Source organism: Chrysemys picta, chromosome 18 (assembly GCF_011386835.1).
Source record: "Chrysemys picta bellii isolate R12L10 chromosome 18, ASM1138683v2, whole genome shotgun sequence".
In the NCBI taxonomy this organism is placed as follows: Eukaryota; Metazoa; Chordata; order Testudines; family Emydidae; genus Chrysemys; species Chrysemys picta.
Genome location: NC_088808.1, coordinates 8,004,235 through 8,017,664, shown reverse-complemented (window position 1 = coordinate 8,017,664; position 13,430 = coordinate 8,004,235). Strand labels below are relative to the sequence as shown.

Here is a 13,430-nt window from a genome sequence, read left to right as displayed (position 1 = left end):
CTGTTGTTTACTTTCTAGTCTGTCACGTAGGGTAGCTGTGTGCTGTTAAACATCAGCTGCATTTCATGCTAGATGTGACTGCAGTTCAGTGATGGGTGAAATTATCCATATTTTTATATACAGAACACACATACACACTATATAAATCGAGAGAGAGAGAGAATGAGAATATGAATATGAATAAATTCATGTCTTAGGGGGAGGGATAGCTCAGTGGTTTGAGCCTTGGCCTGCTAAGCTCAGGGTTCGGAGTTCAATCCTTGAGGGGGCCACTTAGGGATCTGGGGCAAAAATCAGTACTTGATCCTGCTAGTGAACGCAGGGGGCTGGACTCGATGACCTTTCAGGGTCACTTCCAGCTCTATGAGATAGGGATATCTCCATAGGTGATTTAAGATTCCCTTTACAATAAATTGTGTGTGTTACTCTGATTTCTCCCAATCTCGACAAAAAATGAACATGTAAACCAAATATTTATTAAAAATACGTTCACTGCTAGGAGTTTTTTGTGTGTGTGTATGTGTGTAATGATATTTGTAAGAACAGTTAACTTTCTATAGATACAGGTACTTTTCCTTAAGAATACACAAACCGTGTCTTAAAATAATAATGTAAAGAGGTGAAAACTTGACCTTTAATTGCATTCTACATAAAGAAACAAAACATGGCAGCAGCTCTCCCTGGGCTAAATCCCATTGAACTACGCACAGCACATTTACTAGGAGATGAACTGAGCACATCTGTCATATGGGACCATTAAACTGTATCAAGTAATTCCAGGTGTGGAGAGGGAGGTTTTACACAAAACACCAAGTCTCTGCAATTATTACAGAATCCTCAAGGGACGATAAATGTGGGTTATGTGGCAAATAAAATAAAACAAAATAAAAACCCCCCAAACCACTCAAGAAACCCTTTAAAACCTCGAAGCATGAATGAGCTGTTCACAGTAGAATCAACTGCTCACATCTTTCCAGCTCTTCAGAGCTGCCCGTCTGGATCATCCAGGGCCAAACACTGGACAAAGACCCTAAATTAAGGTCAACAAAACAGCGATCAAAACTTCAACAAGTGTTGATTGTACCAGGTATAAAACGTTGAATAAACTCAGTTTCCCCAAGTCACCCTTCCTGATCTCAGTTTACATTCACTGCCATAAGATACCAGTCCAAGAGCTTGGGGCTGCAGCTAATTGCTGGGGTGAGGCAGAAACATCCCCTATCAGCAGGTTATGCCTTGATTGTCCATTCTGGGGTTTGAAAGCTTCCTTGGGAGCATCTGGGATGAGTCAATGTGGGAGATGGGACATTGGACTAGATGGACCATTACTCTGATGGGGCTTGGCAATTCTTGTGTTCCTTACGAGTTCGCCATAAGAGTGAGGCTGACGGCAGGTTTTTGTGACTGCAAACATGGATCTAGAAAGGGGGAGTGCTCACACGTGCACCTAAAAGTGCAAGCTATAGTACCTGCAGTCATGCTACACACTTCAGATATCGGCACGGGCAGCCCCACCTCTCGAGCCCCATCCTTCCCACGTCCTTGCAGCATCTCATTGAATGTACTTCTGGTGGCTCCAGTAAGCTTTCCCTTTGTATCCAAATACTGCAAAATTCTACCTGGTTCACTCACCCAGGGAGAGGAACAGATGAGTGTTTTAATTATAACCATCCCCTGGCTAGAGGACAGAGGAGTAGAAGCAGAGTTCATGTCAAAGGGTATGTCTTCACTATCCACCAGATCGGCAGGTAGTAATCGATCGGGGATCGATTTATCGCATCTTGTCTAGACGCGATAAATCGATCCCCGAGCGCGCTCCCCGTCGACTCCGGAACTCCACCAGAGTGAGCGGCGGTAGCGGAGTCGACGGGGGAGCCGCGGCCGTCAATCCCATGCCGTGAGGATGCAAGGTAAGTCGATCTAAGAATCGTCAACTTCAGCTACGCTATTCTTGTAGCCGAAGTTGCATATCTTAGATCGATTCTCCCCCTCCACCCCCAGTGCAGACGAGCCCTAAGTGATTTCGGGAAAGGCGGGCTGGGATCTGGGACTCCCTTGACTGCAGCAGATCCCTGGGATTTGTGATTGCAAAGGTCCGAATATTCTTTTCCATCATTATATGCCAACAATGTCACTTTTCTGTCACTGAACCAACAAGTTCATGGTGTTCAGTGCTACACGCCAGACAGACGTTCTCATGCATGCTTCCTGAGGGGAGGAAGCTACTGATACTCACACTGCAGCCAAGCCTATTTTTTGGTGGCCCCGATTCAGCAAGGTTCTTAGTGTTAAAGGCACGTGCTTGAGTAGTCCCACCGCTGTTGGGGGTCTGTGTGGACTCGAACCAACCTCTAACATTCTCCTCGAGAGCACCTTTGCAAGTCACGTGCTCGACATTCCTAACTCTAAAATCTCTGCCCCAAGCATTTTCCTATCTATGGTACATACATGCCCCCATCACCATTTTGTTATGTTTTTATCCCCATTTTACAGCTGGAGAACGGAGAAAGTGACTTGCCCAAGGTCACACAAAGCCCGTAGCAGAGCAGGGAATTGAACTCCTTTCTCTTAAACCCAAGGCTAGTACCCTAGTCACTAGATCACGCTTTCCCGTGGCTATATAGACAGCAGTGAGGGCGGACTGAGCTTATTACATGACTTTGTCATTGTTCATCAGTCGGGAACCACTTGGGCAGCATTACCATAGTTACTACAATATCAGCTCTGTGATAGCTTTAATGATTGAATCCTTGTTATGTCTTTCAGCCATGACCATTTAATAACCACTCTCCTCCCTTCACTCTCAGCAGGGTATTGTATATCATTTCAGCACATTCAAAGGACATTGCTGAAATTAGACATTACATTTAATCCTTCAGCTGGCAACAGACTGAATGCCCATCTACTACATCTCCCATGACAAATCACACAGCTTGGTCAGAAGGGAGACCATGTTGCATCATGGGAGTTGAAGTCCAGCCAGACCCATAGCAGAGAATGAGGGCATGAGGCACCTGAACAAAACTTCCACGAGGCACTATAGGGCAATGTGGTTTAATGTTGAATTGACTCTAAATAAAACATTTTGGTTCCTGAAGTATTTAAGTTTGGGATGAACCAACCCAAAATGAAATATTTCATTTGTTTTCACAACAGAAACAACAAAACAAAACCAGCAACATATATATTTGCATAATCTGCATTTTCTGCTGAAAAGTCACCTTGATGAAAAATTCTTGACCAGCTCTAACCTTAGTTAGCTCCTTGTGACCATTCTTTCCATTTCCTACCAGGTTTGGTTAGTAAACGCCCATCTTACAAATAACCAATTCATTCATGGAGAGCACTTTTCAAGTGCCAGAACTCCCACCCAACTTCCAGATGCACAAAAATCTAAACCCTTTAATTGTTTCTTTATGTTTTCTTTCTTTGCGATGTCTCAGGGATAGGAACAGTCTTTTTGTTATTAGCTGTACAGGAAAACGAGTCCTTAATCTCTATTTTGCATCCTTACATGCTACTGCAATAGAAATTATGACCAGATAGTCACTATTTGGAAGCTGAGTTGATTTTCACTAAGGTTGAAACAGCCTTAAAAGATTTACCTTTGATGGTACCTTCAATGCATGATCTGAGATAAGCATTTGAAGTCACCTAGAAAACATCAAGAAGTGGTGTGTGTTTGCTTGTGTTTTTAATCTGGTGTGGACAGGACAAAGGGCATCTATGCAATTCCCAATGTGATAACAGAAGGGGAAAAAAGTTTCCTGGTTGCAATGTATAGAGGCCCTTAATCAGAGGTGTGACTGTAGACATGTATAGACAGACCTGAGCTTGCTTTGATCTCGCTACCTCAAACAACAATAGCAATGAAACCACAGCAACATGGGCTGTGCAAACCTCCTCAGGCCCATGGGTACCCTTGCTTGAGAGGCTAGCCCATGCTGCTGTATCTCACTGCTATTGTTATTCGAGTGAACCATATCAAAGCCAGTTCAGGTACATCAACAACTGCTGCAGTTACCTCTGATTGCAATGTTGACATACCCTGACCAGTTTGCTCAAGTTACTTTGGAAAAGTATCATTCACTTATCCCAGCCATGTAATTCTGGGACAAACTTTTCATCATAGTGTTTTCCACTGACTAAGACTGCTCCCATGGGTGAGGTAATATCTTTTATTGGACCAGCTTCTGATGGTGAAAGAGACAAGCTTTTGAGCTCCAGAGAGCTCTTAGGTCTGGGAGAGGCTGAGGGAACTGGGGTTATTTAGTCTGCAGAAGAGAAGAGTGAGGGGGGATTTGATAGCAGCTTTCAACTACTTGAAAGGGGGTTCCAAAGAGGATGGAGCTCAGCTGTTCTCAGGGGTGGCAGATGACAGAACAAGGAGCAATGGTCTCAAGTTGCAGTGGGGGAGGTCTAGGTTGGATATTAGGAAACACTATTTCACTAGGAGGGTGGTGAAGCACTGGAATGGGTTACCTAGGGAGGTGGTGCAATCTCCATCCTTAGAGGTTTTTAAGGCCCGTCTTGACAAAGCCCTGGCTGGGATGATTTAGTTGGGGTTGGTCTTGCTTTGGGCAGGGGATTGGACTAGATGACCTCCTGAGGTCTCTTCCAACCCTAATATTCTATGATCAGAGCACCACCGCTAAATACAACATGGAAGAGATTGTTAAGTATAAGGAATTAACACATGTTGCAAGAAACCATTCAAAATGAAGTGGGCAATTAACACCTCCGCAGTCACAGGACAAAGGAGAATTAGAAACCTGGGTTATAGTTGTTGCAACGAGACATAAAACCAGTGTCTCTACTGAGGCCTTGGCTACACTCGCGAGTGTACTCCGAGGGGAGTAGCTTGCAGCGCTGCGAGCGAGCATGCAACGCTGCAGGCACGGATTACACTGGCGCTTTACAGCGCTGCACTCGCTGCGCTCGGGGGGGGTGTTTTTTCACACCCCTGAGCGCAGCAAGTGCAGTGCTGTGAATTGCCAGTGTAGCCAAGGCCCGAGTCCATGATTTTGGGGGTCTAGTGCAATTATGAATTTAAGCTTTCAGGCTCATCTTTTAAAGGTGATGTACAGGTTTCCTTTGAGGATGAGGACTGAGAGGTCAGACATGCAGTGATCATTTTGTGAAAAGTATTCACCCACCAGTGACAGAGTGTTTTTGTCTTTTATCATCTTTCTGTGAGAGTTCATTGGAGAGCACAGTGATTGTCTGGTTTCACCACCTAGTTGTTGTTGGGGCATTTGATGCACCACGTGTTGTGATAAGCCTGTGTAGCACCCACAGACTTTAAAAGATGTTGTGGGGGATATTGATCATCGTACCAGTGGAGATATGGCTGCAGGTTTCGTATCTGTTGTTATGGCAGGGTCTGGTGCCACTTTGAGCTGGTGTGTCCTGTCTGTTCGGAACTTTCTTTCAATGATGAGCTTGGTGAGTGGGTGGTTTGAAGGCCAGAAGAGGGGGTTCGGGAAAGATTTCTTTCAGGACATGGTCCCCATCAAATATGGGTTGTAATTGCTTGGTGATACCCTGTATGGATTCCAGTGTGCAGCAGTAGATAACAACTGGAGGTGTCATCTCCTGTCTTCTCTAATCAACTCCAAATATAGACACAATGAATGCTTATGCAGCCAAATCAAATTCACACTCAACAGGGTCAAATAAAGATACGAGGAATGGAGAGAGAGATATCAGGTAAACTACTCGCTGGAAGACTTCAGATGGAACTAGCCAGTAACAATATTTCTCCCTTCTTAAAAGGGGGGAGTGTCATGTTGGAACTAACAGATATAAATAACCAGTTTAGGCAGTTCTATTAAGCTTTACATAATCAGTCAACTCATTTGACCCTAACAAATTGGATCATTTCATTGAAGACCTGCCTTTTAATACCCTAATTTCAGAACAAGTGTTGCTCATAGACAAAAGATTTCTCAACACAAGAGATTGAACAAGTTATTTGTTTCTTATAAATCTCTCTTTGTTCCCAAACTTCCCCCTGAAAGACGACCCTGAAATCAGAAATAATCCACACCACTGCGACAAATTGCTTATTCTTAAATCAGAGACAAAAAGCAAAGACGACTCCGACTGAAGAATAAGGTTGGCTGCTGTGCCTGGCAACAGTGAAGTCAGTGGCAGCCATTTCACTGATGTTAATGAGTTTTGAAATAGGCCCTAAGTTCCTCAAAACACCAGGTGCGGCTACGTAAATCAGCATTGCCAACTCTTGCAATATTTGGTGTTTTTCGTAAAGCCCCAGCTCCCAGAATCCTGTGATTACAAGAAAATTTCAATTTTAATTAAAATAAATGAAGAGTTTTTAGCCTTCATGGCTACAGAAAAAAAGCTTGGAAATATGAACCCCTAAAGGCTCAAAACCCAGAAAGTAAATCAGAAAAAAAAACAATTATTATTATTTTTAATCTCAAATTAAATCTCAAACAAATGAGGAGAACCCAACCATTTTATTTTTACAATCTCATAATTTTTACACCAATCTCATGATTTTGGGGGGCCTGACTTGCAATTTTTGCATACTTGGGGTTAGCAATACCGAAAGTATGACTTTAAACTAATGCAAACCTACGGGGACACTCATTTCCCTTTAAAAGTGGCTTATTTGGGGTCGATTATGAACAGGTTAAAGATAACCTGAAATAAGCCAGAGTCAGAGTTTCCACACATGGTGTTGAAAAGGCTTAACTAAATTGCTTTAAAAATTTATTTCAGTTAAACCCGGTGAAACTTCTCCATGTAGACAACACCTCAGACTGAGCTGAGGGCTCATATATTAAATAGTCCACAGCCTTCCCTTGTGACAAACCTGACCTCTGAGTGTGTATTACCCATTACAGAAATGTAACAGTTAGAACTCCACAAACAACCTTAACTCTGACCCTAAGCCTTGCCTGCTCCCCATTTAAGTTCATTATGAATTCCCTGACCAGAAACCGTACATATGCACCATACATATGCAATAAGTATCTTATGGTGCAGTTTATATGGGGCTTTGTAAGAAGATGCAGATACACAGTAACTATATAACGGAGGCAACGTTCGTAGCGGAGAAATGGAGGTGGAGAGCAGGGAATTACAGTAAACAGAGAGGGCCCAATCCTACAAGCGTCTTCAATTCCCCACGGACATCAGGACCAGGTGCAGTTCAATAGGGCTGGTCAGCTCACAGCAGAATAGCACATGCGTGAAAGTTCTTAACATCCCATTCACCTTCACCCCTGAGAGACCCAAGCAGCAGCACTGGCAGGCTCGCTGTGCTCCCCAGACAGCATCTGCCACTGCTTCCCTCCTCTGCAGGGTCTCATGGGAAAGGAAAGCTCTCCAGACCCGGGGCTAAGCAGCTCCACTGCGCTGAGCCTTGGTTCCTGTCAAGCTGTACCGGACCTGACCCAAACGGTATCTCTGCCACACCCACTCAGAGCACATAACGCTCAGTGCTCTATCCCCCTCTAGTGGCGGCTGGGCAACATACAGAGGTTGCTACAACCTCGGCTAACAGACTTCTGGGTCTTTTAGCTCAGAAGTAGAGGTTGGCACATTAAAATATTGAAGTCCCAATTCAATTCTTGGTGTTTGACGACTCCGCCAGAGGCATGGTGTAACACAGACCTTGCAGAAGCAATTGCCCATAGTGAGTAACTTGGAAATGATCCAGCAACTTACTAAAGCATGCAGGAGTAGCTACACTTCAAAACATTTTTTAATGACAAACAAATATGAAGCTCCTCGCCCAAAGTTTTATCTCAGATGATTATTCTCAGCAACTTGAAACCCCAGAATGTTAAAGTGTCAGTTTTTGAAGTCTCACTTCTCTTACACATCTTGCCCAATCTTCCTCAAACCGCTCCTGCTGCTGTAGGCGCTGTTATTCCCACCGCTGTTGCTGGAGAAGCAAAGTCGTTTTAGGAGCCAGCAATTTGCCTCTACACATTAACTGTGCAACACAAAGCAGGGCTGAAAGTGATGGAGTGGTGAGAATTAGTGCTTGCCACCCAGGGTTATTAAAAAGAGGCCTTGCAAAGAGATGACAATTAGCCTCAGGTTGAATGGTCTTCATTAGAAGGGATGACGTTTGCTTTCATATAATATTTCACTCTGCTTAGTTTACATTTTCTTTTCGACACAGGTCCCGTGTTTGAACCGCCTCCTCCCAGAACGATTCCTCAGCGCCAGAATTTCTCAATGATGAAAAATCCAAATGCCAGGCCGTCCCCACATACCCTGTAATTAATCAAACAAGATCTGACATGGAAACCAATACCTTGCCCAGAGCTAGTCAAGGCGAATGGAAACAGACAGAGCTGAGGGCTATTTGACGCAAATCCATCTATAAGCGGGCTACGGGCTAGGTTTAAGAAAAACCCATTGCCAGCATCGGAAGGGTTTAACCCGAGGAGCTTCATTCAGAGCTGCTAACCACCTTCAAGGCTTGCGGGAGCCAAATGAAATGGACGGTGCTCGGCACTAGCGAATGGCAACATTTTTCATAGTAAATGTTTTTTGGCTAACCGTGCAGATTCGGCAACACCTAAATGTCTTGGGAATTCATGCCGGTTTCACCAAATTGCTTTGGTTGGGGGGGGGGGAATCCTACCACAAATCTAAATGTTTCATTTCAACATTTTTTAAAATGTTTTGATTTTTCAGTTTGAAACAAATGTTTCAAGATCGGTTTAGTTTATTAAAACCAATCAAATGTTTACAAATGGTCAAAATCTCAACGTTTCATTCACCTCAAAATGAATTTTTGTTCAACTTTTCCAACTCACTGAAAAGTTTGAAGACTTTTTTTCCACCCATAATTAATTTTTTCTTCCATTTTTCAAAATTGGCAGTGAACCAAAAATCATTATTCACCCAGCTCTGCTTAGCATTTGGCAAGATCAGGGCCTTAAAAAGAATGCATGAAAGTACATCTGTGCAGCTTATACCACATTCTTTATTACTTGAGAGTTATTTTTCATCTCATGCTTTGGAACTTGTAGTGTAACGGAATTGGGTAGTGTCCCTTTAAATAGTTTGTGATTCCTCTAGTGGTCCTTGATATCTGCTATATTTCAGAAGCCATCACAGCAACAGTGTATATATATATATATGTAGCTAGGCCTTGCATGTTATATGTATTTACTAAACAAGGTTATTTGAATCCCATAGTGCCCATGTGGTTACACACTGTGTAAAAAGCATGAAACCGATCTAGCAGTTTCAAGAACAATTAGAATAAGGTTTCATAGAAGACAACCCAAGAGGAAGCCCTCCCTTATGGCTGAATATTTGATTCAAAGATCAACAGGCTACAACAAACCCAAGTAATTCTATACTTGCTACATAACACTTTGTGCCAACTTTCAAAAGCAGCCTCTTTGCATGATCAAAACTATGCATGTAGATCTTCGCTGCAGGCATTTGGAGGATGCATGGACAGATCACTGGGATAATTTCTAGGCCAAAATTTCCAAGATATCTGTCTGAACCACCTGAAGTCCATATTTAGGTAGATACATAAATGGATTGATTTTCAGGGATGCTGAGCTCTTGTGAAACCATGTGGCCACAGCTTCTGGAGAGCATCTGAAGATTGGCCCATTTATTAAGGGCCCAAATATGGATTTAGGCGCCGAACGTTAGGCGAGCAGATTTGCAAATGTTGGCATTAGCTCTTGATAAAGTTATTAGCGTCAACCGACCACGTCACTTCAGTGGTTAACACCATGCCTGCATTATACGACACCTACAAGCAAAAGGACAGCTTCTCCGACAATGGCCCAGGGTGCCTGGAAGACGGAGTAAGGAAAGCTTAACTCTCAAAGCGTTTCCATAATCATTTCTAATGCACTGTGTATGGTGTCTAGGAGCCTTAGTCAACAGGACCCCCAGATGTGATACAAACACTTATCCTTGAAGTACCTGTACCATGAATCCGATTCCAACCACTCCTCATTTCATCGCCACGGGGAGCTGCAGCCCAAAGTGACAGAAATCTCTTGCACACATGTGTGAATGGGATGTGGTGAGAGTGTACCAGGAAAACTGCAACAAGCTGTAGGTTTGTGACCGGAGCATGGTGTGACAAAGTGGGACTGTTCTTAATGTTTCCTCTGAATACTGTGTGGGAAGTGCACGGAGGGGCAGAGGATGTTGAATGCTCCAAGGTCAGACCCAGGAAGATGAAGCCATGTGAGCTTCTTGCCCTGAAGACAGTCTGCTCACAGAGAGGAGACTTCACCAGAGTCCTGACTGGCTTTGTAGGGAGCAGCAGGGCCGGCTCCAGGGTTTTTGCCGCCCCAAGCAGTGGGGTGGGGGGAAAAAAAGCCACGATCGGCGGCAGCTCCACCACACCTCTTTCTTCTTCGGCGGCAAGTCCTTCCCTCTGAGAGGGACCCGCCACCGAATTGCCGCCGAAGAGCCCGACGTGCCGCCCCTTCCCCTTGGCCGCCCCAAGCACCTGCTTGCTGGGCTGGTGCCTGGAGCCAGCCCTGGGGAGCAGTTCAAGAGCATCGCCCAGGAACTCCGTGACACTGCAGGCAGCCACAAGCCCGATAATCCCCCAGCACGACGCAGCCAGGATCAGGGGACTGATTCTGGATTCTCCTCCATATTTCCCTGCCTTGTGAATCTCCCTCAAGGGCAAGCCAGCCTGGGGCTGGTGTGTGCCCCAAGTACTGACTGAATTATAAATCCTTTCCTTAAGAAGGGGACTTTACCTTTCCTCCTGCCCAGAAGTAACACCGCTAGATCCTCGGGAGCAAACCCTTTGCGTTTTACAGGGGATGGTTTATTGAAGGCTAGTTTATGATCATGTTTTTCCTTTCCCCTGCCCTTGGCTCCACGTCCGGATAGAAAGCAGGAGCTGAGCTCCACCCTGAGTAAGGGGAGTGGGTAGGCAGCATTCCTGCAGAGGTCAGCACCCACCCTGCCTTCCCCCCTATTCAGCTTGCACCCTTTGCTCTTCCCCATGCAGACCAGGCATGGAAGTCCCAGGAGTGTCCCAGTCTGGCCTCGGCTCACTCCCTGTCCACAGATGTGCGGTCAGCAAGAGGGGCTGGAAAGCCAGTTGTTTATTCCCCCCTTGGGAGCTTTGTGGTAAAGAGTCTCTCCAGGAGGCTGGCAGAAGAAGACAGCGAAGGGGGAGTGGGGATCAGGTGTCTTATCACAGCAGTACACAGCTGGGAGGGGAGGAGAAGAAAGAGGAAAAGGGTCGTTTTGGGGGGAGTGGTAATACAAGGAAATAGGCCAGTTAACAGAAGTCTGATAGACAGGCAAAAATAAAACCACCAATATGAAGATAAACAATAAGTGGGCAAAGTGTTAGAGAAGAGATATGTAAACCCACCCCCTCCCTGCAGTGATTAAGTATAATTAAAATGCAATGATTGATTGCTGAGACCACCACATATCTACTACCATTACCCGCATTTCCCACCCCTACCCTGCTCTTATTGTTATTTCTGTTCCCCTTGCCTCCTTGACCCTCCCCCATCAATTTGCTGGAGTTTTTGAGTCTTGGCTTAAATTGGATCATAAACTCTTCAGTGCAGGGATTGTAACATCTGGGGTGTATGTACAGCACCATGCACAATGGGGCCCCAATCCTGATTGGGACCTCTGGGCATTACAAATGATGAGTGGGTTTCCTTTGCCTCCCATCCCTCTGCTCTACAAAGGGGGGTTTGTGCTTCCCTTTCCTGAGCCTGGCTCAAATCAAACCAAGTCTGCAGGGAAACGAACAACCCCATATGGAGCAGATGGCATAGCAGGGCTGGGCAGAGGGGGAGTTTTAATCACCTGCCACTGCTGATACTGGAATTAAAACCAGCATCTCTCTCACATGCCAAAAGACCACGTGCATTAGGAGTGACACAGCAGCCCTGCTATGAATACAAGGCTTGTAAAAGGGGGACTTTTTTTTTTTTAAACAGTACCCAGTGAATATCTGTAAAAAGAAACCAGCTCGGCCTGTTTTGATTTGAGATGGAACAACATTACCTCACCTGATATGTCTCCTTAGCACCATGGCTGTGTCATGTTAGATATTTGTGAACCTAAAATCTGCCACTTGCTTCCCAAGGTATCAATTATGAGACCTGATCATTTCAGAGCTTGCCCACCGGGGACATGGTGTGGAGGACAACATCAGACCCACATCACTTTATATCCCAGCAAACGCCTCTTTATCACACTAAAGTCCTGGGCCGCCAAGGACCCGGCCAACTCATTGGCTCAATCAGCCTGTTATTTTTGGCCACAGCTGGGTCTGCAGCACATAAAAATAGCTGGTGTTTTAGTTTGGGCCCATTAGTGATGGGAGTTCAGGTTTATTGCTGGCAACATGCACTGCCTTGAGAGCGCGGGAGAGATTTTGTAAATATTTCTAGAATGAAAGATAACAGGTTTCTGCATGGTAGCATACAGGCCTTGCCAGGCTAATTCAATCTGCTTATTTTTCCATGGGAGTGTTGCACGTATCATCTGTCTGCATTAAACATATGTATTTAGATTACCATAAACACACATGGTATTCTGATGATATCTTACACTTCTTGTCTAGAAACCCCTCTTCCAATTATTTCCATGGAAAGGCACTCATTAAAAGAACATTAAGTTGCAAAATCAAGCACTAATTTTAGTATTTCCTACAGTTGACCATTGGAACCACTTACTAGGGAGGTGGTGGATTCTTCATCACCTGAAATCTGCACTAAGATTGGGCGCCTGTCTAAAATAAATACATATAATCTAGCTCAATCACAAGCTATGGGCTTGATGCAGGAGTCAATGGGTTACATCTTATGCCGGAGGTCAGACTAGATGACCATAATGGTCCCTTCTGGCCAGAGAAGGCTGTGAATGTTCCCCATTGACCCATGTCATCAGCTAGGGCCCAGGTTAATCCAGCTCTGAGGTCAACTACATTACCCAGAATCCTGTACATCAGCTACACATGCATATCAGCCTCTCTCACTGACTCAGAGAGAGAGAGAAAGGCTGACACTCACGTGTGGCTGATACATAAGATTCGAGGTAATGTAGTTGCAGGAGATCAACTTATTAAATCAGGAGTTTTTTGTTTGCAAACGGGAGTCTCCTTGACATACCTGGCTGGTCAGTATGGCGGGGGGATGAAAATTGGACAGAATCACAGAGAAATCCCAAGTGAATGCTTAGAGCATATTCTGAGTGAATCCAGTTCTTCACTTGGATTCAAAGCTTCTCTCCACTGCCACCCAGTGAGTGCTGCAGGCAAAGGACAGTCAAGGGGAACATACAAAATAGACCCTCTACCCCGGGATCACAACTGGAGATGGCTCCAACTTCAGGTCTGAATCAAGCCTTCCCTGCCCACAGCATTCAATGGTGCTGCACACCTGACATGCTTGTGTGCCCCCTTTACGCTC

General features: G+C 44.9%; 1 protein-coding gene across 2 annotated transcripts in view; it reads right to left on the bottom strand.

The window, feature by feature from the left end:
• The window catches only part of COL27A1 (collagen type XXVII alpha 1 chain), a 253,052-nt gene that overhangs the window by 226,839 nt on the left and 12,783 nt on the right, over window positions 1–13,430 (bottom strand). The gene's annotated exons all lie outside the window — the stretch shown is intronic.